The 26,398-nt window shown below is 34.5% G+C and overlaps 1 protein-coding gene and 1 pseudogene across 7 annotated transcripts in view; both read left to right on the top strand.

The window, feature by feature from the left end:
- The window catches only part of Robo2 (roundabout guidance receptor 2), a 1,215,662-nt gene that overhangs the window by 112,886 nt on the left and 1,076,378 nt on the right, over positions 1-26,398 (top strand). The gene's annotated exons all lie outside the window — the stretch shown is intronic.
- LOC124993092 (vesicle transport through interaction with t-SNAREs homolog 1B-like) lies at positions 15,399-16,076 on the top strand (annotated as a pseudogene).

Below are 26,398 nucleotides of genomic sequence, written 5' to 3'. Positions count from 1 at the left end.
TATTAGGTGTCTCCTCCAAGTCCCTGTGTTAATGTAGGAATGTTAAAAGGTGAAGTGATTGGAATATGAGAGCTGTGATCTAATCAATCCATCTGAGTTTAAATGGCCCAATGGTGGTAACTGTAGGCAGGTGGGTGTGACTAGAGGAGGTGAGTCACTGGAGTCATTCCCTGGATGGGTTCATCTTCCCTGAGGCCCCTTTTTCTTTCTCTGCTTTCTGGCTGTCTTGAGGTGAACAGCATTCCTCTGCCACACACTTCTACCATGATGTACTGCTCACTTTGGGCCCAGAGCAATAGACTCAGCCAACCATGGACTAAACTTATGAAACCATAAGCCAAAATAAAATTTTCCTCCTCTAAGTTGTTCTTGTCAGGTATTTTGGTTACAATGACTCAAAACTGACTAACACAGGTGCTAGATTTTGTCACCAGGGTAACTGCATTTTAGAATATATATCCAATAGTTACAATTGCATGTAAAATTATTAACTTGAAAAGTTAATTCAAAAACATTTATATTATAATTTCTAGTTAAATAATAAACTGACTTATTTAACATATACATTCAATGATTAAAGAGACATTTTAAATCTATCTGAAACATATGAAATGAATGGCATGAGTCCTGAATTCAAGGCATCAGGCTCACAAGAGTAAAAAGGAGGTAAAGAGATTATTAAAAGTCATTAAAAGTTGTGACTTGATACTTGAGGATTTTGGCTATTTTTGCATTCCTTCACCATTGAGTTGTAAGCTTATGTTGCTGCCAAAAAAAAAAAAAAAATTGCAATGAAGGATACATGTTTGTGTGTTTCCAGAGAGTAAATGTGAAGAAATAGAAGATATAATCAGCAGGACCCACCATTAAGGTTTAGTCATTCACCCTATACTCCTTAATTAACTCAGAAACTATTTACTGAATGACCACTGTGACAGAGGCTATGGTAGGTTTTGGGAAATGGTGAATCAAAAGAGAGTAGGATCTTATGGAGTTTAGAACTAGTGAGAACAAAGAAAAAATAAATGTGAATTTAGATTCTGCTAACTTACAAAGAAGAGATAAAAGAACTGTGAATCAGGGAGATCTGAGAAGGTAACTCTCAAGAAAGTTAAAAGCACTAGAAGAAGACATAAAAGGGAATAATGATTCCAAGGGCTGAGTGATATCCAGGCAGGAGAACAGTATCAAACAATGTATTCAAGCCAAATGGCTCATGCCAAACAAAAACAACCAAAATAACTAAATTTCTCAAGCTCAGTAAGGGCAAGTACCTCCAACCACAACTAGCAAAATTCAGGGCACATGTGAGATGTTCCGTAATTTCTAATAAAGAAATTAAAGAAAGGAATAAAAAGTTTTGGTTAATTATTCTTGGTCTATTTTTAATATCTCCCTGTCAATGAGTGATTAAAGAGTGAGTGAAATCATGTGCTAAGTATTAGACTGTCCTCCTACCCTTTCACTAATGCCATTGACACAGGGATATAATCTTTACACACCCACAGTGGGTAGTTCATCACAGTGGTGGCCCCAAGAAACCTTGCCTTCTGGTATTCATGTCCTGTTGTCATCCCCTGTATTGAAATCTGGGCAGGTTCCATGGATTGCTTTAAATAATAGAATGTGGTAGGAGAGATACTATTCCACTTCCAGGACTTAGCCTTAAGAAGAAGTGGCAGCTTCTACATTTATATTCGTGGGAGTCCTGAACTGCCAGGGACAAAACCTAGCTCTACTGTGAGAAAAAATGCATAGGAAGGCAAAGAATGTCAGATAACTGAAGAGAACTGAGAAATTCAGGTAATAGGAGCTGAGGCCTTAAACATATAACCCCAATCAAGTTCTAAACAAGGATTTTGGCATACATACTTTATTTGGAAAAGAATCCTAGGATTCATAATCAATGGAATGAAAAAGTAGAACAAAGAAAGGAAGAAATCTACAAAGGATGCTTTACTGAGCAGATTACATGGAAGGCAAATGAGCCAGTTTTTCTGGGAAGTCCAGAAGCAGGTATAGAACACACCTAAGAGTTACCACCCTAAAGGTATTAAATTACCTGTTTCAGGCAAAAGCACTAACTCTCTGGTTCTTCAGCCTGCCCTGAACATGGCCCAAGTGCACCCTCATACCAGGACAATACCTACAGACAAAGAGTCACAGGTATTCCATGTAAAGAGACTTTGGGATCTAGAGCTAAATACTGACTGACCATGACAGAGCTTTGAGATGTCTATCTCCATTATAAAATGTGAGTCTCTCAGGCCAGTAGTGACATTGTTTTGACTCATTATCCCATTTCTTGTCTAACGCCAGGCACATAGAACAGAAAGCATGCTGCAAATATCAATATTTAGATTTGAGTTCTATTTTGTTGAAAGGTTTTATGCTGTATTCAGTGCACTTGGTAAATATTAAATACTGGAACATGGTGGGATAGGTATGAAAATATTTCCTATTTTCTATTTCAATTATGTTGCAACAAAACCAATCAAGATATTTTGTCCTGCAGAACTAAAAATTGTATTGTGCATTCATTTTTACAGAGGTGGTGTTTGGCTGTTTTATGCAACATTCCAGATTACCTGTGTGGGAGAGGTTAGAAGAAAGTTCTAAGAAATCTTGGATATTGGTTGTATTGTTCTCCCATTGCTGAATTTCACTGAAAAGCCTATGAGTAATGTATGCCAGACTTGAAAAATTTGAATGGAAATGGCAGAAATTTAAAAGGAACATTTTCTGGTTCATAATTCAGAACTTTGGCAAAGGAACTGTTGGTCAAAATAATACCAGATATTTGCAGAAAGAGAGAAACCACTCATGCTATTCGAAATGAGAAAGCAGGAATATAGTTTCCAGGAGAAGTGGATTAACAAACCAAGAGTTAGACACTTGCAAAATGGGATTCAGTTCAGTGCAGAGCTAATAAATTTCTTTGTTGTTATAGTGTGTCCATGTTCATCTCATTAGCTGCTGAGAAAAAATGTGTGAGTGTACATCCACAGGAAAGAGAACATATCTGGATATAGTTCTCACCTTTACTAGATGAAGAAATGCAGCAAATTAAATTTAAACGAATTTTCATGTTAATAATAAGAGGAATTACTTGGAACTTCTTGCTCTAGGCTGCATGGTGTAATGTCTAGTCACAGCTGCTAGGTTGCTTAGGTCCCTTACCGCCTATCTTTTACTCCTGAACTGAAAACTTTACTGATGTTGAGGTCTACCTTTAATTTAGTAAATGTGTTACATTTAAAAGGACAGAAAAAAAGGAAAGGAGAGAGAAGAGACAGAAGAAAATAGTGATACAGAGAAACAGACTATTATTAGGGCCCAAAGGATGCAGTGTTCATATTAGCTGAAGTATCTGAGATCATACACATCAAAAGTGGGGGGATCAGTAATGAAATACATGTCTAAACCACTATGTTCCTATTCACTATAATGAACCCAGGTCTCAGAGCAAATAGCAGACTTTATACAATAGGTACCATACAAGGGACATATTCTTTCAAAAGTAATTTTTAAACTGTAAAGAAAAATGGAAAAAAAAGTATGTCTTTAATGAAAGTATGTTTTTAAATTATTTTTCATTCATAAATAAAAATTGGAAATGTCTTGACATTTCTATCCATGTAATAAAACAGGGATCTCAAAACCTACTAGGCATTTCCCCTTAATCATAAAAATGATTTGGCTTTGCCAATACTTGTATTTAAAATGGTAGATAGATGATATACATGTTGTACTAAATTATGATGATTATAAAATTATATCTAAAAATGGAAATTAAACAAGATATAATATATGTATCAAACTGAAGTTCTATTTTCCCTCTCCTCCCAAGAGCTTATTTTGTATGCCTCACTGCACAGACCATGGGAATACTTTCACAATAGTTATTCAATGGACAAGACATACTAATCCTCAGTGAATAGAAAGGCATATTTTACTTCTGAAAATATTTTACACAGTATTTATAAATCTGGGGTCTAATCTCTGGAGGTTGAGGAAGAGGGAGTAAATTTCTACATTTATATATGTTGTAAGAACTCTCTCAACCATACTTTATTTCCATGATTTGCTGGATTTCCTAAATCTGCTAAAGACTCAAGCTAGTTGCCAACTCTCTAACTACAATCTCTTCAGGATGAATTATTTACATATCAAAAATCTGTTCTGTTTGTTTCCTGCAAAACAGAGCTTAATTGTTGTACATTATGTTGTAATACAATCTTTGGATTTTACTTCTGGATCAGTGGAACTAAATGAAAGACTACTAGTTAGGGCACTTACACTGAAAACAGTCTTTAAATGTTTGTTCAGCACCATTAGGTTGCTCATAAAGCAATCACAATAAACATTTCAGAAAGGTTGAGCTTATTGCATATATATATTGGGTATTCACAGCATAGTAAATATTCCACCTGTTCACACATGCTTGCCAGACTAGAGGTAGAAAAATGTTTCTGACCCTGAAATAAAGAAGCAATAAACAGCTTTACACTACATTGAGTACAAAGGAGAATTTTGAGAGTCCGATAATTGGAAAAGTCATTTATTGTGATAATCTTCAACATCATGAAAATTATTTCTCCTATAACTTCAGATAGTAGAAACACTCAGAGTATTCAGGGAAATAGCAAGTCTCCTATAGGTATTCTGAGGGATAGAGGTGGGACACTGGATATCTAAGCAGGAGTTTTTACAGTGCAGAATTGCCCAAGTAAAGGGTGTTCAAAATGAAGTTCCAATGAATAAACAGTGAGTAATCTCAGGAAAGTATGATGTTTCAGGAAATACAAACTTTAAAAACAGAAAATTTTAAGCATCTGGTTTATGATGACTTTAATTTTAAACATTAGTAAAATTTAATGAAGATACTTTTTACAATCTATGTTGAGTTATTCTATTAAGGTTTATAAACAGCATTAAGAGACTAAAAAACAAAATCATCCTAAAATGGTGACATTTGGACTAAATCTTTAGTTCCTGTTGTTTTAACAAAGAGAGGTTAAGACATTTTCAAAAAAATGTGTCAGGGTATTTTTATTAGGAAAAAATCTTTTAAACTTGTAAGATAATTAGGATGTCATTCATAATTATTGAGATTGTGCTATGGTGGCAACTAGTCACAAAATTTTAATGGCATAAGACTACAAAGGATAACTTACCTATCATGTAAAGTCTACTGTAGTCAGATGCCTTTCCAGAGAGGTTGATTTTCACATTGCCACTCAGGATTCCAGGCTGCTTTAGCAGGTGGTGCAACATATTGGAACATTGGGAAAACGGAGCAAAGCTTTTGAGTGTTTCAGCCTGAAAGTGACACATCACTCTTGATGCAGCCTATTGTATCTGTCATGTGAACTAGTCACATGGCCTCTTCCCATTGCAAGGAGGGGTGAGATATGGGGTTTCCAAATACACAGAAAAGGAGGAAAATAAAACATTGGCCAATGGTGTATAGCCCTCACGCATTCAAACAAACAGCATTTTTCTCATTGCATCTTTAGGAGGTTAATAGGAACATAATGCTGTTTTTAATGTTGTTGATTTTTTTAAGCACATTGAATGTTTCTGCCACTGTCATGTCTATAGGTTGGATATTGTATTTCTTATTATATAGAATTTAATAGGATTTACTTGTTAGAAAACCATCAAGAAAACTGACCTAAAGAGACATGGATTGCCCCTTTCCTAGAAAATCATTATTATAGCTGTTCAATCATTAATTTCTAATAATATTCCATGACTGCCACCTGTGAAATTTATAACTGCAGATTTCATGAAACCATGACTTCAGATGTTGTCTTTGGAACAATTTGAAATTTTACTAGGTGTGACCACCTGCTGTTTCCCATGAGTAGGGAACACTGATGAGTATTCTCATTCAGTAAAGAGTTAATAATTTCCTTAAGTACTTTAAATCCAGGGAAAGGCACTTTATAAATCAATAGTTATCATAGTACAATAAGCATTTGGACTTTCTAAATCATTAGATCTAGTTTGTACTACTCAGAAGTCAAAATAATAAAGGTAGAGAATGAAATCTATTTTTAACTAAACAAATTTGGGTGGTAATGTGACAATAAGAGAGAAAAGGAACTGTGATATTCAACTATAGGACAGTCCTTCTCAGGTGCAGAAGGCTGTGTTTAAAATTGATCTTGGAGAATTCATACCTTCAAGTTGTTTTTCCTTCTTTCTGTTAATTTATGTTGATGTGGTGAAAGACCAAAATTTTTAGAAAGAAGTCAGTTAATGATCTTTTTTTAAAATTCTAATGGAATTCTGGTATATCTGGTGGTATAAAATAAAAACTTGACAAAATTCGATCTTCTTAAATAGCTACCTCTGGTTACTGGACTCTGTTGAGAGAATATTTAACTCAAATTATTAAACCTAAGATATTTAGTTTTTTTTCTTTTCCAGCTTCTGTTAAAAATATTAAAAATTCAAATAAACATTTTAATTTGTAAGGCAACCTGCCAAATATGTCTCAGGTATGCAATTAGGCACCTTTGATTTTCCCCAAACAGAAGGTTATTAAAATTATCTCTAACAAAATAAACTTGTATTTTGTAACACCTGGTACAGTAGTCAGTATTTAAGGTACCTGGTAGAAAATAGCTCCTCAATTAAAGCTTGATTACTGAAAAGAATGAATATATTAATACATCAATGTATGAATTTGCTACTTTACAGATAAGGAAAAGGAGGCCCAGAGAGATAAAGAAATATATGTGTTGTTGCAGGCTCCATTAGCGCATTTGTACCTGCTTAGTGACACCTGGGCCAAAATCCCCATGTTCCCACACTTCGTTCATAGATACATGCTTCTCCAAAAATACTAAAAAGTGATACAGAAGATGACTTTTCCAGCAAATTTAGTTATTTTTATTCATCTCTTAATTCCTTATCTCATTCATTTCTCCATTCACTCAGGAAACCTGTGTTGAGTGCTTATCAGGAACCATAATCTGGAAATCCATATCTGTCACTTTCTTGGTCATTACTGTCAAAAGCACACAACATAACAAAAAATGGAAGCAAGTACGATATTCTAAAGTGCTAAATGGACAGAAATAGGGGAATTTTTTCATTCTGCAAGAGTTCTTTGGTAACAACTTACTTTAGGAAAATATTGAATACGATGTCAAATTGGAAAGGGGTGGAAATTGATTCCTGGCAGAGAAAGCACTATTTGTGCAGGTTGAAGTATGTGTGATCAGAATAGGTGGGAATCAAGGTTCCTGTGGGACATGAAGACAAAGAATTTCTTTGAGATCATGAGGTGCTTGGAGCTTAGGAGAGCATGATGGATCGGGCTTAAGGGTAGGGTCAGGTTGAATACTAGTTTGCCTGTTTCCACCTGCTGAAATTGAACAACTGCTTGTGTAAAGTTTCAGTCTCTTCCCTGTAAAATGAGACCTTCCTTTCCTTCAAGTGTTTTTCATTGTAAGAATTTAATTACATAAAATAATAAAGCATTTAGCACAGTGACTGTCACACAGAAAATACATATCAAATTTTTTTTAAAGATTGCAAAATTCCTTTTTCACTATTAATAGAGAGGATCAACAATTTAGGAATTTACATAGACTGTATAACCAAGGCTGCAAGTCATATGTATATAAATACATATAGAAATAGTTTACATTCATTGGTTCAAGTAGCTTATAGAAGGAGAAAACATTTAATATTCTAGACAACCATGTTCATGTAACCTTATCTCCAAGCACCAACTTGAAAATAAATTGCCTGAGAATCTGCCTATCATTTATCTTGGGCAAAATGTACTCAAAAGAATATTGATTTGCAGGATATTCATGATTGATACATAAAGAAAAAAGAAATGGGAGTATAACTCAGTCATAGAGCACTTGTGTATAATATATGGGGTTCAGGCTCTATCCCCACAACCAGGAGAAGGAAAAAAAGAGAGGAAGAAAAAAGGAAAAAACATTTTGTGATTAAAAGAGGTAAAATGAAGATAGGACTTTACTGAATAACTTTTTGAATTCTTTAAGAAAGAGAGATGGTATGCACTATCTTACTAATTTATTTCACCACGGAAAACTCATATAGTAGGATATCTCATGTCACTATTTCTTAATATTTTGTAAAATGATGTCAAGCATTTGGTCCTATCCGGCTTTGCTGCATCACAGAAATAGAAATAGAATGCATCTATTACTGAGTGAGGTTCCTTACGTTTTAGCTAATGAATATATAAGATTAGGCAACACAAAAATTAAAACACCAGAGGAAAGAGATATTCTCATTTGTTGTTTTATAATTGCTTATTTTTCCTTTGATATCAGTGTTATCTATTAACTTTAGTTAATAACTTTATGCTATTCTTTAGTTTGAACCCAAATATTTCTAAAAGGAAGTTAATAGAAGGACAGTATGTATTTTATTTGGTCTTCATTCCAATTCCTGATACCAATTTTATGCATAGATAGTAATTTAAAAATTAATTATCCCCTATATATTTGCCTATTGATTTAGTCATTCAAAATTTTAGAAATTAGACAAAGTTTGTTATCTTTTCTCTACAGTAATCCCAGTAAATATTTGACATTACTATAATCCTATAAGCTGATTTAAGATGTCTGTCCTTTTATTGACTAGTTCTCCTATTCATTGCCTTCAGAGAAAGGAAAAAGTAAAACACATGGCAAGCACATAGACAGGAGAGAGCTAATTCTAATACGCTAGTGTCCATGTTGACTCATAAATTCATTAAAGAAATGAATATTGGCTTTTATTTGTCTGCATGTCATGTCTGTCTGTGGTGTACATTATTCCAATGCTATTTTGGATTGATTGCTGACAGCAACATCATTCATTATGCATGTGAGGAATGAAGTCTGAGAAACATAATTTTTTCGGTTTGACTCTATGAATATACAAGAAGGCTGGAATTTCTTTGTGCTGGTAATCAGACAATAAATGTCTCATTACCATGTTTAAACTACATAGGAGTTATAAGCATTTATAGTACATTGATAGTTATCAAAACCTTCTGAGATTTAGTTCTAAGAAGATGTGTGATTCTGTAAATGAACTAGTACCTAGCATGAGATATTCCAGTATTGCCAAATGTAATTTTAGATTATCCTACTGCTAATCTAGTGATAAATAAATGTTGCAAATGTAAGAAGATAAAAATTCAGTTAAAAAAGAAATAATTATGTAGATAGTCTGCTTTTGATAAACTTAGGTAGAAATTTAATGATACCATTTTTCTATTCATGTTTTCTTATTATTTTAGTTATACTAACCATTATGATTTATTTCATTTGTAAATGCTATTGAATTATCATCTCTGTTCTAAAAATCAGATATCCCTAATTGCCTAGTGCAACTAATTCACAAATTTGAGAAAAGAATGCAGAAAAGATGAAATCAAAGTATCAAAAGATATTTTTCCTTAGTTACTCAAACCATGGACCAAGTGTCTAGAGATTATATATTTAAAGACAGTGATCAAATTTTACACTTTTCAGTTGGCATAAGAATCATATTGTGGAGGCACTGTAAGTGTATGTCAAGTTGAGCCTTTTCCTATACTTTTATGTAAGTGGTGATTTTGCTGAGTTATTGCAAATCTTGTATAATTTGAATTGGATTCTTAAAATGGAGTTGGTACTCCATACATAATTGTGAGAGAAATACAATTTTCTTATGTTAGAGTGCAAAATTTCTAGATATTCCTAAATTTGTATCTAAATTTGTTATTATCATCTCTATATAAAATATTTCTCTTTTCATTTACTCCTATTTGTTTGGTTCATTTGGAACCCTTTATATTCAGATGGGTTGGAGTATGATGCAATATGGAGAAAGTATTCATAAGTTTATACACATCTCTGTTAGTGTGCATAAAAATTTGACTTATTGTACACATCCCAAGGTAAAACTGTAACATTCCTCAGAAAGTAAGAAAGATAGAGTAAGAAGAATTTCAGCATGTCTACCTGTATCCCTGTGTGACTTTCTATTTACCAGTGAGTTATTAAAAGCACCTAATTTCCTTGAAACCCTTTTGAAGGTAATATGTAATAAGGTAGTTTCCACATTTTTTCTATAAGGATTTTAAGAACTTTTATAGAAAATTTAGCCCAAACATTCACATCACTACCAAATTTGTACTACTTGCATCAATAGTCAATGCCATTGGTACCATCTAGCACATTGGTACTAAATTGTGCATCACTTATACAGTATGATTTACATACATTTTATCAATCTCTAAGAACAGCTACAAATAGCCAATGTCATTGAAATTCATTTTATGGTTAATAAGTAAAAATGACTCATAAATTAATGAAAAACATCGGTGTATGCCCATTGAATAGTTTTAGTTTGAAGTTATCTCCAAACCATTGCTATAATAGGATTAATAAGTTCTATAAGTGGCAGAACAATGACTCCTTCAAATGCATGATTTGTTAGCAAATGAAAAATAAACAAAAGTAAGCATATTGAAACATTTTGTAACCTAGAGAAAAATAGGTATATGTAAGAAATTACTATTGAAAAGGATGAGAAAGTTCAGAAACAATATCTTTATTCTTTCCTAACACAAAGATAAATGTGCCCTAATCACACTCCATTGCTGTTGTTCTTATGGGTTTTTGTAGTTGTTTGTTTGTTTTTGATGACAGAATATGTGAAAAGCAAAGCATTTACATTTATAACAAATACAAGTCTTTTGTGCCAATGATATAATGGATAAAATTCCCTGAGATTTAAATTTATCAGAAAAAAAGAAAACCTGAATAAACCTATAATAAAACATTAAAAACCTATCAGTGTAAGTTATTAAATACTACACTAAAAAATAAACTTATGATCATCTTACAAAATGAGGAGCTATATGAGTTTGTGCAAATCTTGTGGCAAAAAATAAATAAATCAATCAAAACCAAATGACTTCTGAATGGAATGGGGATTTAGGAATTCTTCTCTAATGGATAGATTACAGAGAAGTGATGCTTGTAATGTCCAGGGGTAAGTCATAAAAATGATAACTCATTTTTGACTCTCTTTCTTGTATTGCTCACTCTGGGAAAAGTCGGATAATAAGTTACAAGGATACTCCCATTCACATGGAGTAAACTATGTGGACAGAGATTGGGACCGTTCACCAACAATGAATACTACCTGCCAGTCATGTGAGGAAGCAACCTTGAAGGCAAACACTCTTGACCAGATAAACCTACAGATGACCTTGGTTTGGAAGACTATGTGACTTTACTTCTTTAGAGAGTCTAGCTGAAATTGCAAACCTGTGCTACAATTCTGGAATTTCTGACCCTCACAAAATATGAGAAGGCTTTCTTACTGTCATCTTAAGTCACTAAATTCTGAAATAAACTATTATGGCACTATAGGTAACTAACAAAAACACCAAGATATATTAAATTCTAGTGATTAAGACTATGATAGTTGTAGATTTCTAAATAAACAGACCTAAGGAACAGAAACAAAATCACGAGGCAATATAATCTTGATATATGTCTGGAGTACCACAATTGAAGAATAATAAGAAAAGGATTGAAAAAATTTTGATGAGGAAAAAATATGACTCTTGCATTATATATACCACACAGAAAATATAATGTTTTGATGGCGTAAATCTTAAAAGATTAAAAAAAATGAAGGTTTAAATTTTTAGGAAAAATCAGGGAAATATCTTTATGACTTTGAGATAGGGAAAATACTTTTTACAATTGCATTTCTAAAGATTGCTATTGAATTGAGCTTTAAATTTTGTGAGAATATTTTGGGAAAAAAATCTTTTAAAACTTATTAAAAACTTATGGGAAATAGTGAAATTTACCAACGGTGTTTTGAGAGACAATGTGACCCTAGATAAAAGATCATTTTAAAAATAAATACATAATTATTGTCCCAAATCCTACTCTTTATTTCTTTTTAATTTGTTTTCTCCTTGTTTTCTGTGGTGTGTTTGTGCCATCTCCAGTTGCTTAAGGAGCCTTCCAATTTAAAAATAACAACAAAGAAACTAAGAGCAAAAACTCTTACGTAAGCATTAACAAGAAGAGATTCAATCTCTTCAGATTGCTCCTTTATCCAGTTCTCCTCCACTCCCTCACCTGGCCATCAACAACTTCTATCACATCTCAACTCCCAAGGACACACGTCATAATGGTTCTTTATATAACTCCAGGTGTAACACAAATAGCTCTTCCTTTGTTTACTAGATCTAGCTGAAGACACCTGGAATTTCCCAAAGTGACTTTATCATGAATACCAGAGGAAATCAGAAGTAGGTAGATAATACAAATGCCAAATAATAAACATTATTTGAAAAATGTCAGATTTTCTAACATGGTTAAGTTTTAGGTTCACTATAGTTATAATACTCATGCTTAGTTACCTCAGTTTTTTCTTTTCAATTTCTAATTTGAACTTACACAGTCTAATGTAGGGACATTCAACCTTTAACTTGACATTTTCATTATACCAAAACTCAGTAAACATAAACACACATATGAATATTCACATATATATATATATATGATTTTTAAAATATTCACAAAATATTGTTGAACTATTACTGTAAGTGATTCTTTTGGATTTTTTTTAATGAGCATCCAAATCTTCCAAATTTATTTCATGAAATAATTACGGTTCACAAAGATCAGAAATTTATTATAAATGAAATAAATAAGATATAATAAAAAGGAAAATATCAAAGTGATCACAAGTAGTAAGATTATCTATGGTTTGTTTCTTCCAGTTGTATTTTGCACACAAGCATATGTAAGTGCATGTGAATGTATTATATATTTACACTGAAGTGTGATATTGTTGTCAAAGTCAGAAAAGTTTGAAAGTCATTGGTGAAATGTCGTCCTTCTTACCATCAATTTCTCATAGTTTTTGGCCTCTTTTTGCATTATCTAGTTCAAACAATTTGGATAATTCAGGATCATTTCATGCCTTAGAATCTGTAGGTCCAACTTGACTTCTGTACATGAACACCTTCCATGACTCTCTTTTATTTGTGACATCAGGGTAGTGAAGGCAATAACTATGTATTTATTGCAATGGGAATAGCATGATCCACTGCAAAGACTGCTCCAACTAAGAAACCAGTGAAAATTCCTGAGACTCGAGGCTATGGACAGGGTCAAGAGGTATGGGATGACTAATGATCTGGGTAGGCTTCTGTCCATCCTATTCATTAAGATCTGCTTGCATCATTGTATGGCATTCAAATATATATGAACAAGATATCATGACTGCTTCTTTAAAAAAAATGACAGTTTTAATACCAAAATGTGATCATTTTCAGTATTCTAAAAGTCCTAAAAAAGGGCTATATTATTCATGTGGATAATTGACATTTGTCGTCTCTCACCTCCATCATCCATTCCAAATTACTCAAGTCCTTTGCTGCCTGTTCTGGTGAACTTGATCCCAACCCTGAGGAAATGTGGGCATCCATGATCCAAAACTTAATTGCTGTGTAGTCAGAAACCTTTGTCACCTTTCACTTGTTGGGCTATGGTTGATGCCATTGTTCATTTACAGTTACTCCTGGGCATAAAGTACCAAATGCCTCTGGTGCATGGCCTGAGTCCAGGACATATTCTTCTACAATCCCATTGTGAGGCATAGACCCTCACGGTTACCAGAGTCAATTGCCTCCTTCAGTATAGTAATCCTTTTTATTGCCTTCAAGTCCATTGGCATAAGAAACACAGAATGGGTTGGTGGTAGCTGGACTTTACAACTCAGTAGAAACCTTTCAGTGTCCCTAATGGAAGCATTCCCTTAGTAATGGCCAGTTCAACTTTCCTTTGTTGATTAAGTAAAAACAGTTTTTTGTTAATGCATTAAAATGATTAAATGGGGCAGCTGAGTGGGATTGGAGATGAGAAAGAAGAAGACAGAAGATAAAGAATGGAAGCTGCAAAGAAAAATAGGCTGAAGGGGCTCGTCATCCTTATTCACATTTCAAATATATTTCACATTCTCGAGTCTTTCAGATTCATGTTTGTGATTGTCCTAAGTTTATCAGTAAGACTTTCTTGAGAGAAGGCAAAAAGATTTTGGTATACAAAATTTCCTTTCACCTACAGATTATTGATGTCCTTCATATGCAGATTAAATGAATAGTGTGTGGAGTCTACTCTCTGGATATTCACCTGGCTTGAAATCATTTCCCAGGTCCTGTGTCACTGGCACTTTAAATGGAATGGAAACAAAAAACAAAAACAAAAACAAAAAAAAAAAACAAGAGGATGAGGGCCAGGGTACCAAACCCACAGGCCTGCCTGTCTTTCTCTTTCTTCCAATTCTATTCCAAAGGATCACAGCAATTTTATTCGTAGGAACTGCTGCCAACACACACTCCAAAATTCCCCTAGTCAGTTCCTTTACTACCTCAATAACAATCAAAGGGACATTTAGCCTAATCTCAAAAAAGAGAATTGAACTGAAGAATTTAAAATAACAACAAAGTAAACTTGTTTATCCTTTCCCAGGTAGAAATGAAATAATTTTTAGAAATACTAGAAATTAGGAAAAAAAATTACTTTCAAGGATAGATCAAATAGATATACTAGTTGAAAGAGGGAATGAATATCCACAAATGCACACACACAGACACATGTTCTTTTTTTCTTTACTCTTCTTAAGATCTTTGTTTTTCTGTTCAGAATATTCTCAGTGGCACTTTTTTCATAACTGCATTCTTCAAATCCTTCAGGTCTTTCTAAATGTTGCTTCTCAGGATGATCTATTACTTCTCTGCAACTGTCCTAGATAAACCATCTCCTCCATCAATCTCTATATGATACCAAATATTGTCTTCTTCACAATCCTTATGAATGTCAATAGCTTTTTTCATTCATTTGTCTATATGTTCTTAGTCTTCCTCAAAAGGAAAATAAACTCATCCTTAAGGATATTCCTTAGGGTTTAGAATACAAATTTGTGAATACCTTGTGTCTAGAGTACTTGTTGAACTGAGCAAATATTTAATATACACATAATAATTTTTATAATTTTTCTTAAGGAATAAGAACAAAGAGTAAATGACATCTGTAGATACTGCTTTCCCTTTCCATCATGAGCTCTACAGACATCTTAAAACATGTTTCTACTGGGAGGATTTATAATAATCAAAAGGATATGAGGCTATGTATGCAAATACCAAGAGTTATGCTAAAATTTGCATTGCACATTTGATTGTTGAACCAATTATAGAAGAAAAATTGTGGGTTCTGGGCGGTGGTGGCACGGTGGTCGCCGTGATGGCTTCCGGACTGGGCAGCTGACCACTGGGCTAGGAGTGGGCCCAGGGCCCAGAATCTCGGCGGCCGCTGCTTGAGCGCGGCCTCACCATGGCCACCTCGGCCGCCTCCTCAGAGCATTTCAGAAGCTACACGAAATCTTCCACCGCCTCCATGAAGACCTACGAAGGGCGCCTAGCAGCTACTGGGGACAGCCGGGACGGAAGAGAAGAAGTTGATCAGAGATTTTGATGAAAAGCACCAGGTAGAGATGGAGGAAGGGCTACGGTATGCATCCATCTTTCCGTAACCCCATGATGTCTAAGCTGTGAAAATACAGGAAGGACCTTGGCAAACTCCATCAGGAGGTCAGAAGCACTCCTTTGACAGCCACACCTGGGGGCCCAGGAGACATGAAGTTTGGCACCTATACCGTAAAGAATGAGCATAGGAATCGGCTACAGTCACAAAGGGCATTGCTTCTGCAAGGCACTGAAATCCTAAACAGGGCCACTCAAAGTGTTGAACGTTCTCATCGGATTGCTACAGAGACTGACCAGACTGGCTCAGAAATCACAGAAGAGCTGAGGGAACAAGAAGACCAGCTGGAACGTACCAAGAACAGACTGGTAAACACAAGTGAAAACTTGAGCAAAAATCGAAAGATTCTCCGTTCAATGTCCAGAAAAGTGACAGACAACCAACAAGCTGCTGCTTTCTATCATCATCTTATTGGAGCTAGCTATCCTGGGAGGCCTGGTTTATTACAAATGCTTTCGCAAGCATTGAAATTGCTATAGGGTAAGGTTTGTGGGCCAGAACCTGGACCCTGTGGATGAATGTTGTTAGGGAATGGAATAAGCATGTTGCCACATGGGCTAACAGTTAAAGGATGCGCTGTATAGCCAGACTGGGAGGAGGAACGGCAGCCAGAAAAACCACATAGATATGAAGGAACATTGACAAGACCAGTATGATATCCCAAGGTAATAAAGGCGGTTTATGACTTCTGCAAATTTACATAGTAGTATAATATATCAATACCTTGTAAATTAAAAAAAAAAAAAACATTTACAGTAGTATTGTTGGTCACCAAAATGGAGAGGAGAAACTTTACAACTGTGAAAAAGGATAGATGTTCTCATTAAGGCAATGTCAGTCCAGTCAACCATTTAATATCTGTCTCCTTAAATGCTCTGCAATGCTGGAATGCCCATTGTGAAATGTGCCAGTGCACAGTTTCTTCAATTCTCACACCTTCTTCATTTTCTGATTCATCTGGTGAACTGGAAGTAGTATGTTGGTCATAGACAGTGTGTCCTCCTTCCCTTGTCTGACCAACACTTGAAGCAATCACATCTACTGCCAGGCTAGCCACAGCCTTTGCCTCTTCATCGAAGTGGCCAACCGAGGATTGACTTCAACAAGATCCAATGCTGACAGCAATCCTGGAAGAATAAGGTATGACAGAATCTCAGAAAATTCCCTAGCTGCTGCTTTTAGTGAGGGTTGTGCCCCCTGGACAGGGAGAACAAGTCAAGGTAAAACAGGAGCATTTTCCACTATAAAATTATCTAATATAAGAAAGCCCCTTGCACCTTATCCTCTTAGCCATCAATTCAAGTTAAAATGCTGTATGCTGAAGGACTGCAAGAAACTTGTAAGGTAATAAAGTAATTCATCCCTGTTCAACTAACATAATAGGTCTAGTTGTCAGGCTTTCTGATGCTTTATCTGTATTTTGTTTTTGTTTTTTGGAGTGCTGGGGATCAAACTCAGGACCTTCTGCATGCTCTGCACACACTGCCACTGAGTTACATCCCCAACCCCATTTACCATACCACATGCCCTAAAATGTACTTATATTCTCCTCCCTTCATGCCTGAGTTCTGAGGAACAATCCATATCTGATATATTTTTTATGTCTCCCAGCAGACTGGCCCAGGCTCTTACACTTGGCCATGGAATGATATAGTCATATGTTGTTTAATTTGGACTCTGGTTGCCTTCTGTGAGGGTTTGAGAACTTGTGCCTAAGCCCTTTTCACTCTTCTTTGGCTTGAAGGGGAAGGGAAGAACCTATCCAGATCTTCCCCCATACCCCTCTACATAGTCAACTTCTCTAGAACTAACTTCTTAAGGGCTTATTCTGAGTAAAGTTAATCTACCTCTTTGAGAGTCATCTGAATAAATTAGTATTCAAAATTACAAGTTAAGAATATTTAATGTGACTCTAAAGACTAGAATCATAGGTATATATACCTAATGATTTATTGACATTACATTATAGTACATGATACATTCAATGTCATTGTATCTGTTTAGTGTGTTGTCTTAGCAGAGCATATTTGATTGCAGTGTGCAAAACTGCAATGATCAGGCATGTTACCATAGCATTTCCATCATTTCCTGCACATGACCTGTGTCTCTTATGATTTGTGTCACTGATTTCCACTGGCTAAACCTGCACCCTGAGCCCATCCCAAAAGTAATAATCAGGAGAGTTTGTGCTTTAAAAAACATATATTACCTATGTTTCCAGACTACTGCCATCCTGCAAATTAAAACCATTTTATGTATCTAAATTGACAATATCATGAGTGTCTTTTGGAATAAATACTGCAGCAGAGGAAAGGTGGCACAAGACAAGGACCACTGCCACATCCAAGTGCTGCAAGTTATTAGACCCACCTCTGACTGGTGACATTGGGAAGCTAAATGGAAGATTGAACTCTCAGGTTCTCTGTCCACTAACCCAAGGACCATTGGCAATATCTAAGATTGTGGGTCTGATAATAAAACTGTCTTGCTACCCTCAGATCTGATAGTGCTTGCCTAAGGTTCTGGCAGGTTCCAGGGTTCAATGCCCATTTCTATCTCAACTAGGCAAGGGTTCCCTACAGCCTTAGACTTTTGAATCTGGGGTCTCTATGCTTCTTTCTACACCCCAGTTTCATGAAACAGTTACTGAAACAATAGCACTGTGGTAGTTGTTTAAATTTTGGAAGGAAAGGTCATTTCAAGTAGCCTTAAAACCAGAAGTTTTTTTACAAAAATGAATACTGCAAATAAGTATGAGTTTTGGAAAAGTTACCTTCAATAATCTAGAATTTATCTTAATATTGTCAGTGATTTATCCAACAGTATGTTACTTATTAAAACTTGTATCAACAACAAAAAAAAAAAAAAGAAAAGTTGTGGATATTACAAAATATTGAATAATAAAAATAACTTACATTAGGGTGTGAAATGAGTTATAGGATCTGGGATGAAGAATTTTGGACTTGCAGCCCATTATATTTTTCTTCTTTGAGTGTTTTCATTTACTACTGAGGTATCAGGTGATTCATTCTGAAAGAAAAAAGATGAATAATAGGGAGAAATTACTTGAAATTTTAAAATTGCAGATCATGTACAAAGTGGATAATGTACATGTGAGATAATTGAGAATTGACTAAAGATAAATGTTTCTAATTTTTGTTTTGAGAAAGTAACAATCCTGATATTCATCAGGTTGAAAGACCATTGTTTAAATGTAGTTCCTGTATACAATCAAATTGAATGAATTTTTCAATTCATTTTACAGGAAAAGTAGCCATTGTTATAAAGATAGATTATTTGCAACACTGTCACACTTAACCTTCACATATTGTGACGATCATTACCCAACTAAAGGAGATTGAAATCAAGAGATTTTTAATACTTGCTTTGGTATACAAGTAGGGTGCTTTAAGTTTGACAACAAAGAAAAAAATTGGCCTTTTCTTTCCTGCCACACATTTTCTTCTTTTGTTTTCTATCCTCCTATCCACCCCAACATTAGTTAAAATATCCATTTTTTAATTAATTTATTTTACCTTTTACAGGCTGCATTTTGATTTATTGTACACAAATGGAGTATATCATTTTGTTTCTATAGTTGTACACAATGTAGATTTATACCATTCATGTAATCATACATGTACATAGGGTAATGATGCCTGTCTTATTCCAACTTTTTTCATACCCCTCCCCCTCTCTCTCATTTCCCTCTATGTAATCTAAAGTTCCTACATTCTTCTTTCACCTCCCCATCCCCCCACCCCCATTATATATCATCATCTACTTATCAGGGAAAACATTTGGCTTTTGTATAGAGCTTGGCATTCTATGACCTACTAAGTATTTCAGAATTATTTTCAATGTTGGTATTTTGTTCCAATGAATTTTGGGGATTTACAGTTTCTATATATAGATTTTTAAATTCAGGATACTTTTAATAGGCCAAACTTTTATAGTCTGAATTTGTTGCCAAGATGAAGCAGAAATGTCTGGACTTGACCATTTCATTTTCTTTTATAAACTAAATAAGTTATTAATTAAAGTCTGACAATATTTACATCAACTTTATTACATGGTACATGCTACTTTAAGAATAAAGTAGGTTGTGGGGTTGGGGATTTAGCTCAATGGCAGAGGGCTTGCTTAGCATGTACAAAGCCCTGAGTTCAGTCCTCAGCTTTAACAAGAAAAAAAAAAAAAGAAAGAATAAAGAGTAGGCAGGCTATTAGTCATAAAGTTTGGAATTTTAGGAAGATCAAACATAATAATTATTTTACTCAATAATTATAGGAGATATTGTTTTATGTTACATGGAAACTGTTTTCAAAGAAAAACTATTATATGAATGTATAATGTTGCATGAAACATTTGTTGCTCATATATGACATCTAATAATGTTTTTACTTATATCCCTTATGATGTTTTCATATAAACTTCTTAAAATACTGTATTTTGGAGACCCTTCACTTCCTATTAGAAGACACTGACTGTCTTTCAAGATGCTCCTTTTCTGGAATGCGCCTCTCAGACATGCAGGTCATTTTGCCAACTCAGAATTTTGTACATTCAGAATATTGAGGATCCTCTGTCATAACAAATCTTTCGATGTATGAAGACCTTTTTCACTGCTTCAGTGGTCACCAAATTCAAACTAGCACACTCATATCTTTTCTTATATGATATAAAATTTGCTTTAATACTGTTTTATTTACATAAAGATTGGAATTCATTTTTCTCTTTACAAAACAAATAGCCATAATGCTCAGATGTCATGGTAACATTTAAAAAAATAAATGGGAAAAACTGTTATGAATATGTTTCAGTATAGCTGAAAATATTTAAATACCCTATTCAGTGGTATACAATAGAAAAGATCAAACTGGGGGAACCTAATCCTTATGATCATCTTCAGCAAAATGTATCAGGAAGGAACTTGTATTAGGTATGTGAAACATATAGTTATTTTCTTAAGATGTGGTCATTACTGGAGGATAGAAATTAAAAGGTTCTTGACTTATCTTTTACTTTTTGAAAACTTCTTAAGAATTCATCTATTGTTAATAAGTTTTTAGTTGTGGTATATGACAAATTATGTAATCATTATTTTAAATGCTCATGATTATTGTATAACATGTATTCTTTACAGAAAAGTTAAAAATAAAATATACCAAAACTTAATGACTCAAAAATGAAGTTAATATTTCTCTGTGCTTTCCTCTACTATTTAAAAAATGTGTCAAACCATAAAGTACACATGCTTAGAACTGTGGCAGAAATGGTGCTCACCAAAACTATGTGCTTTCCTGTATTCCCTGAGGTGAGGTCAGAACCATATGACTGATTTTGGTTGAAGTGCCATTAGAAATAATGTGTGCCACTTCTGGACTAGACAAGGTAATAACTGCCACTTTCTCTAGTCTTCTATCTCCTGTCACAATGACCCTGACAGTCACATGTTCCATCTGGTTGGTGTCATTATAGAATGGAAGAAGGACACTAGATGTATATGGACTTTATGTGAACTATTAGGAATTAAAAAGCAAAAGGTTTTGGTGTGTTAAAAGGTTAAAATTATACTATTTTTACTAGTGTCTAAACAATTTGTGGCATTGGGTTTGTTTTAGGTGACAGAGTTTATACTGACTCCATGTTTAGTAGGTTTTTTGATTTCTCTATAGCAGTATTATAAATGCCATAACTAGTCTCTTTGAAATGTCTTCTTTCAAATCTGAGCTTAACTAAAGAGGAATGGCAAGTTATGCCTGTGATGGTTTTTCTAGGAAGAAATAAGGATAGCAAATGGCATTTACGAAAAGCCCTACATGTGCCAAGTTCTGTGTTGAAGTCGTTATTTGAATTGATCATCAAATCCTTCCAACAACTCTTTGATACTAAAACTATTATTGTCTCTACTTTAGACATGAAAATCCTGGCCACAGAGGGGCTAAGTAACTTGTCCATTAGAGGTAAAGGGCCACCAGAGGATTCAGGTACAAGGAATAAATCCATTGTCATTTTAGACTAATCCACTTCACTTGGCCTTGGAAACAGTAAAGCTATAATTTATTGGACACTCACAATTAATTAGCCTGTCTCCTGTTCATTCCATTGCTTTGCTTCACTTAGAAACTTTTACCTACCTTTAAACACACTTTCCATTTTGGAAACAAGCAAATTAACATGAAGATATAGCAAAATCAAGATTACCTTGGTTCAACCACCTCTTTCTGCATCCTTTTTGTAGCTAGATAAGACAGGATTAACCAGGGGCATGGGAGAGGAAAACCAGCACACATATGCTGTCCATGAAGGATAGATGTTTTCTTGGAAGAGGAAGGGATCTGCACTACACATGTTGCTGAAGAATAAGGAGACATGTGGTCACTATTGAAAATAATAGGAGAATGTCAGGTAAATGATGGTAACAAAGGGCACATCAGAGGAGGTGAGACCTGAGTCAAACATAAAAATGTGGAGAGATGATGACTCAGGTGTCTATGCAAATGTGTACCTACAAAAGTGTTATGGGGTGAATCCAGAGTGTCCTCTAATGGTTAACATGGCTTGTAAGATTTCACCCTGCCTAACTCTCATGAGCTTTGACTGACTTGTCTCTAACCCCATCCACTTCTACTATGCCTCATGTCCCTTTTTTCCTTTTAATTCCTTGCTTGTGTAATTCACCTTTGTGATTAGCATTTGCTGAGTCTAGGATATAGAATGACTATTTCTACTGAACCAACTAATTAATACTAACCATCTGTGAGATCTCTATATTCAGTCAAGGATTCCTTATCTACCTGCTACTGTCTATCACTTGATCTGGTTGCCTGGGTTCCTACTGATTCCCCTTCATCTACAGTAGGTGATTTAATGACAACATGTGATTCATTTGTATCTTCTCCCACTAGATGATAAGATTTGTGAGAATAGCAAGTTTTCCTCCTTTTGTTTTGTTTTTAATACATCATGGCCAAGTGGAAGTTATCCCATATATTTTATTGGTGTATTATAATAGTACGTAATGATGAGATTTACGTTTGCATATTCATATATTCATTCATATATTGTTATGTACACACTATAACAATATAATTTGACCAATGTCACTCTCCAGCACTTCCTCCCTCCCTTAACAGTTCCCATCCCCTGGTCCTGTTCTTCTACTGATCTCCCTTTTGATTTTGATGACCGAACCCCAAACAACCTCTTCCGTTTTCCTCCCTAGCTTCCACATATGAGAAAAAGCATATAACCCTTGACTTTCTCAGTTTGGCTTATTTCATCTAAAATAATGGTCTCTAGTTTCATCCATTTTCCTCCAAATGACATAACTTCATTTTTACTTATGGCTGAAAAAACTCCATTATGTATATGTATCACATATTCTTTATCCATTCATCTGTTGATGGACACCTAGACTTGTTCCATAGTTTGACAATTGTGAACTGTGCTCTTGTAAACATGAGTATGAAATCATCACTAATTACAGCATGATAATTTTATTCTTTTTAAAATTTTTAAATTTTTATTTGTTCTTTTTAGTTATAAAGCTTTCCTCTTTCTGCTCACTTTTCTTGTACATAGCAAGGCCCAATGCACATCTGTAGGATGAATGAAGAAAGAAAGTAAAATGTAACTTTCATGCTATTCTGGATTCTTCCCTTTTATTTACCACTCCCTTCACACCTGAATTCAATGAGATATGAAGAGGTTAGGTCCTGTAGATTACATCTGCCACTTCCTTTTATATCTTTTCCTTTCCAGTATCTCATGTTGGAGCCCTTTTCATATTAACCAAAGTTTCTGCAATAACTAGTTTAGCTAGTTGCTTTTGAGGTCTTGCTCTATTTATCTTTATTTATGCAGCTGGAGTGATTTTTCTAAAACATGGTCCAGATTTATAATCTTTAAAATAATATCATTACAGTTGTATATGGTTATGTAACAAACCTCTCTAAAACTTAAAAAGAAAAAGGTTTATGGTCTCAGTATCTTATGATACTGAGAATTGACAAAACTCTTCTGGTCTGTTTTGTCTTGGGGTCTTCTGTTAGAGGTTGACCAGACTGCAGCCACTTAAAGACACCAGTAAAGCCTTACAAGCCAAATAGCTCAGGCATGTGACTTGCTCCTTGTAATACTATGGTTTCTGGGTTCTATGGAGAAGCATACCAACAGTGAGTGTTCTAGGAGGACTATGCAGATGCTTCAGTTTTCTTTACAAACCCTTCCTTAGAAGATACATCATATGACTTTCACTGTATACTATTGTTAAAAGTGAATCACTACATCAGCTCATATTTAATAAAAAGGAAAACAGAAGAATGTGAATAGTGAGAGGTGTAGTTCCTTGGAGACCAACTACTACAGTCCCAACCCCTTCACATGACATCCAGCAGTGGTGCTTCCTAATGTTGTCTTTGCCTTTATCTCCAGTTTTACCTCTGAGGAGTATTTAAACTCTCATCAAGATGTTTAATATCTGTTTTTACTAATTTCAATTGTTCTTTAGAATACAGCAAAGTTCTTTTCCTTCATGGGAAGTCACTCTGACACTCCTACAACTGGCTTTTGTTCCTGCTACTGCAACCTGTGAATACCTCTGTCATTGGATACTCTAATCTTTTAAAGTTGCTTGTGACAGTAAACATTTATTAGTCAATTTTATATAAAGAAATGTAGGTAGCAGGGAAACCAATGAATCCTTCTTCGATGATTGCATAAGTAGAAGCACTCATTTTGCTCCTGGACTATGCACATTTTTAAAGGTGCTTCCGGGAAGATTTAATTTTCCATTTATCCTAATCTATGTGTTGCTTTATCATATGAGCCCATTGTTTTCCTGAATTGTTCAACAATAAGCTGAGAATTATGCATAAATTGTAAGGAAATTGTGATAACTATCTGTAACACAATGCCTTCAATGCCTTGGTGCCCTGACATGAAAACTATTCTGTGTAATTCTAATAAAGATGTTCTAACGAAAGTGATGATATGATTCTTCATGAAGTTTTGTTCTTGCATGCAAAAAGGAAGTTTGATGACATTTCCCAACATTCTTAAATCACATAATAGGATTGTTTCATCAAATGAATAAAATCAAGTGTCTGAAAGTATAATGTATCTCTGTGGTTTGACATAATGTGTGTGTGTGTATGTGTGTGTGTGTGTGTGTGTGTGTGTGTGTATGCTGCCTTTTCCATAGAACTGTGTTCAAATTTCCCATTAACAATAATATGATAGAAAAAAGATGTGTCATATATTCAGCAGATTTGGCAATGATTATTTTCTATTCTTATAGGGCAATTAGTAAGATATTCTGTATTGATGTAAATATTTCTGGAGATTTTGGAGTTTTCTAAACATAGTATAGGAGTTTTTAATATAATTTTTCACTTGTAGAACTGGATAATGGATGTAAATATAAATAGTCATATTTGGAGGAATAGATAGGCAGATTCAGAAAAGAAATTTGTTATAAAAAAGGAATGCCTAATCCTAATTCTCATCCTATTTTCTGGCATAATGTATTAATAAATAGGAAATGGAATTGTGAACTTCTACTACATTGATTTTAAAAACCTCTGTTAGGTGGCATAAGTCAATTGCTTTAATAAGTGTATTATTGAAGTGATTTATGATGATTTCCTTTGAATAAAATTACCCTTATATTTTACCTGCTAAAAAGAAAAATTAACTTTGGATGCTTAAATATGACATCTTTTGTCATCTGATCTCTTCAAAATGCTTCAATTTAATTGGTCTTGTATGAAAAAACAAAGAACCATGAAAGGCATCAGATTAAGGTCACAGGTCAGTGTTCAGGCAAAATAGAGCTGGCTACCCAATGATTTCCTGTTATTAAGCCGATAAATCAGAGCGATGTTGATAGATGTGAGCGTAGGGACAGTATGTCAGTCTCACTAAAAAATGCTGAACAGACACAAGTGATCAATGCTGTCAATGTCTTGAAAATAAAAATTTTAAGAAGGTCAAATAAAGCACTGAGAAAACTCTACATGGTATTTGCACAACCCCAAATGAAGATTTTATATGAATTAAATTACAAGAGGGATTCATGAGCCTACACAGTGGCCAAAGTTGAAAAATTTTTAAGGTGAGAGCAACTTGTTCTAAAGGAGTATACACCATCACTCCCCATGTCCCCAGACTGACTGGCATAGGTGATCAAAGTTCCTTTCAGACCCAAGTCCTTTCCAGGGTTCATTTTCTTCTCCATGTGATTCAGTTTGCTATGGGCTCTGCACATCCTGTCTCCACCCACCCATCAGGTCTTGTGGGAGTTCTGTATTTTTTGTGCTATTAACCTGAGTGCTCCAAGTCAACATAAGCCACTCTTTTTTGAGCCAATGAAGCAGTTTGGACATTTCATGAATTTAATCCCACATGATCATTTACTCCCTGATTTTCTCATTTCCTTCACTGTATAGACTTTCTTTTTTTATTTTTACAGACTGCATTTTGATTCTTTGTATACAAATGGGTACAACTTTTTGTTTCTATGATTGTGCACAATGTAGATTCATAACCATTCATGTAATCATACATGTCATAGGGTGATGATGTCTGTTTAATATTAAATAAATGGGATATAATTTTATCTTTAGAAGATTTACATTATTTTAAATAATTTGTAAGTTTGAGAGGTCAACATTTCCTTTGAGAAATGCGACAGACACAATAGCTACTTTCATCCAAAAAATAGACTCACATAAAAGTTAGCATAGATATACAGAGGATGCAGTCATAATTATAAAAGACATGAA

This window comes from Sciurus carolinensis, chromosome 9 (assembly GCF_902686445.1).
Source record: "Sciurus carolinensis chromosome 9, mSciCar1.2, whole genome shotgun sequence".
Classification (NCBI taxonomy): Eukaryota; Metazoa; Chordata; class Mammalia; order Rodentia; family Sciuridae; genus Sciurus; species Sciurus carolinensis.
Note: the sequence above shows the minus strand (reverse complement) of the source record. Positions and strands in the feature narration are given on the sequence as shown.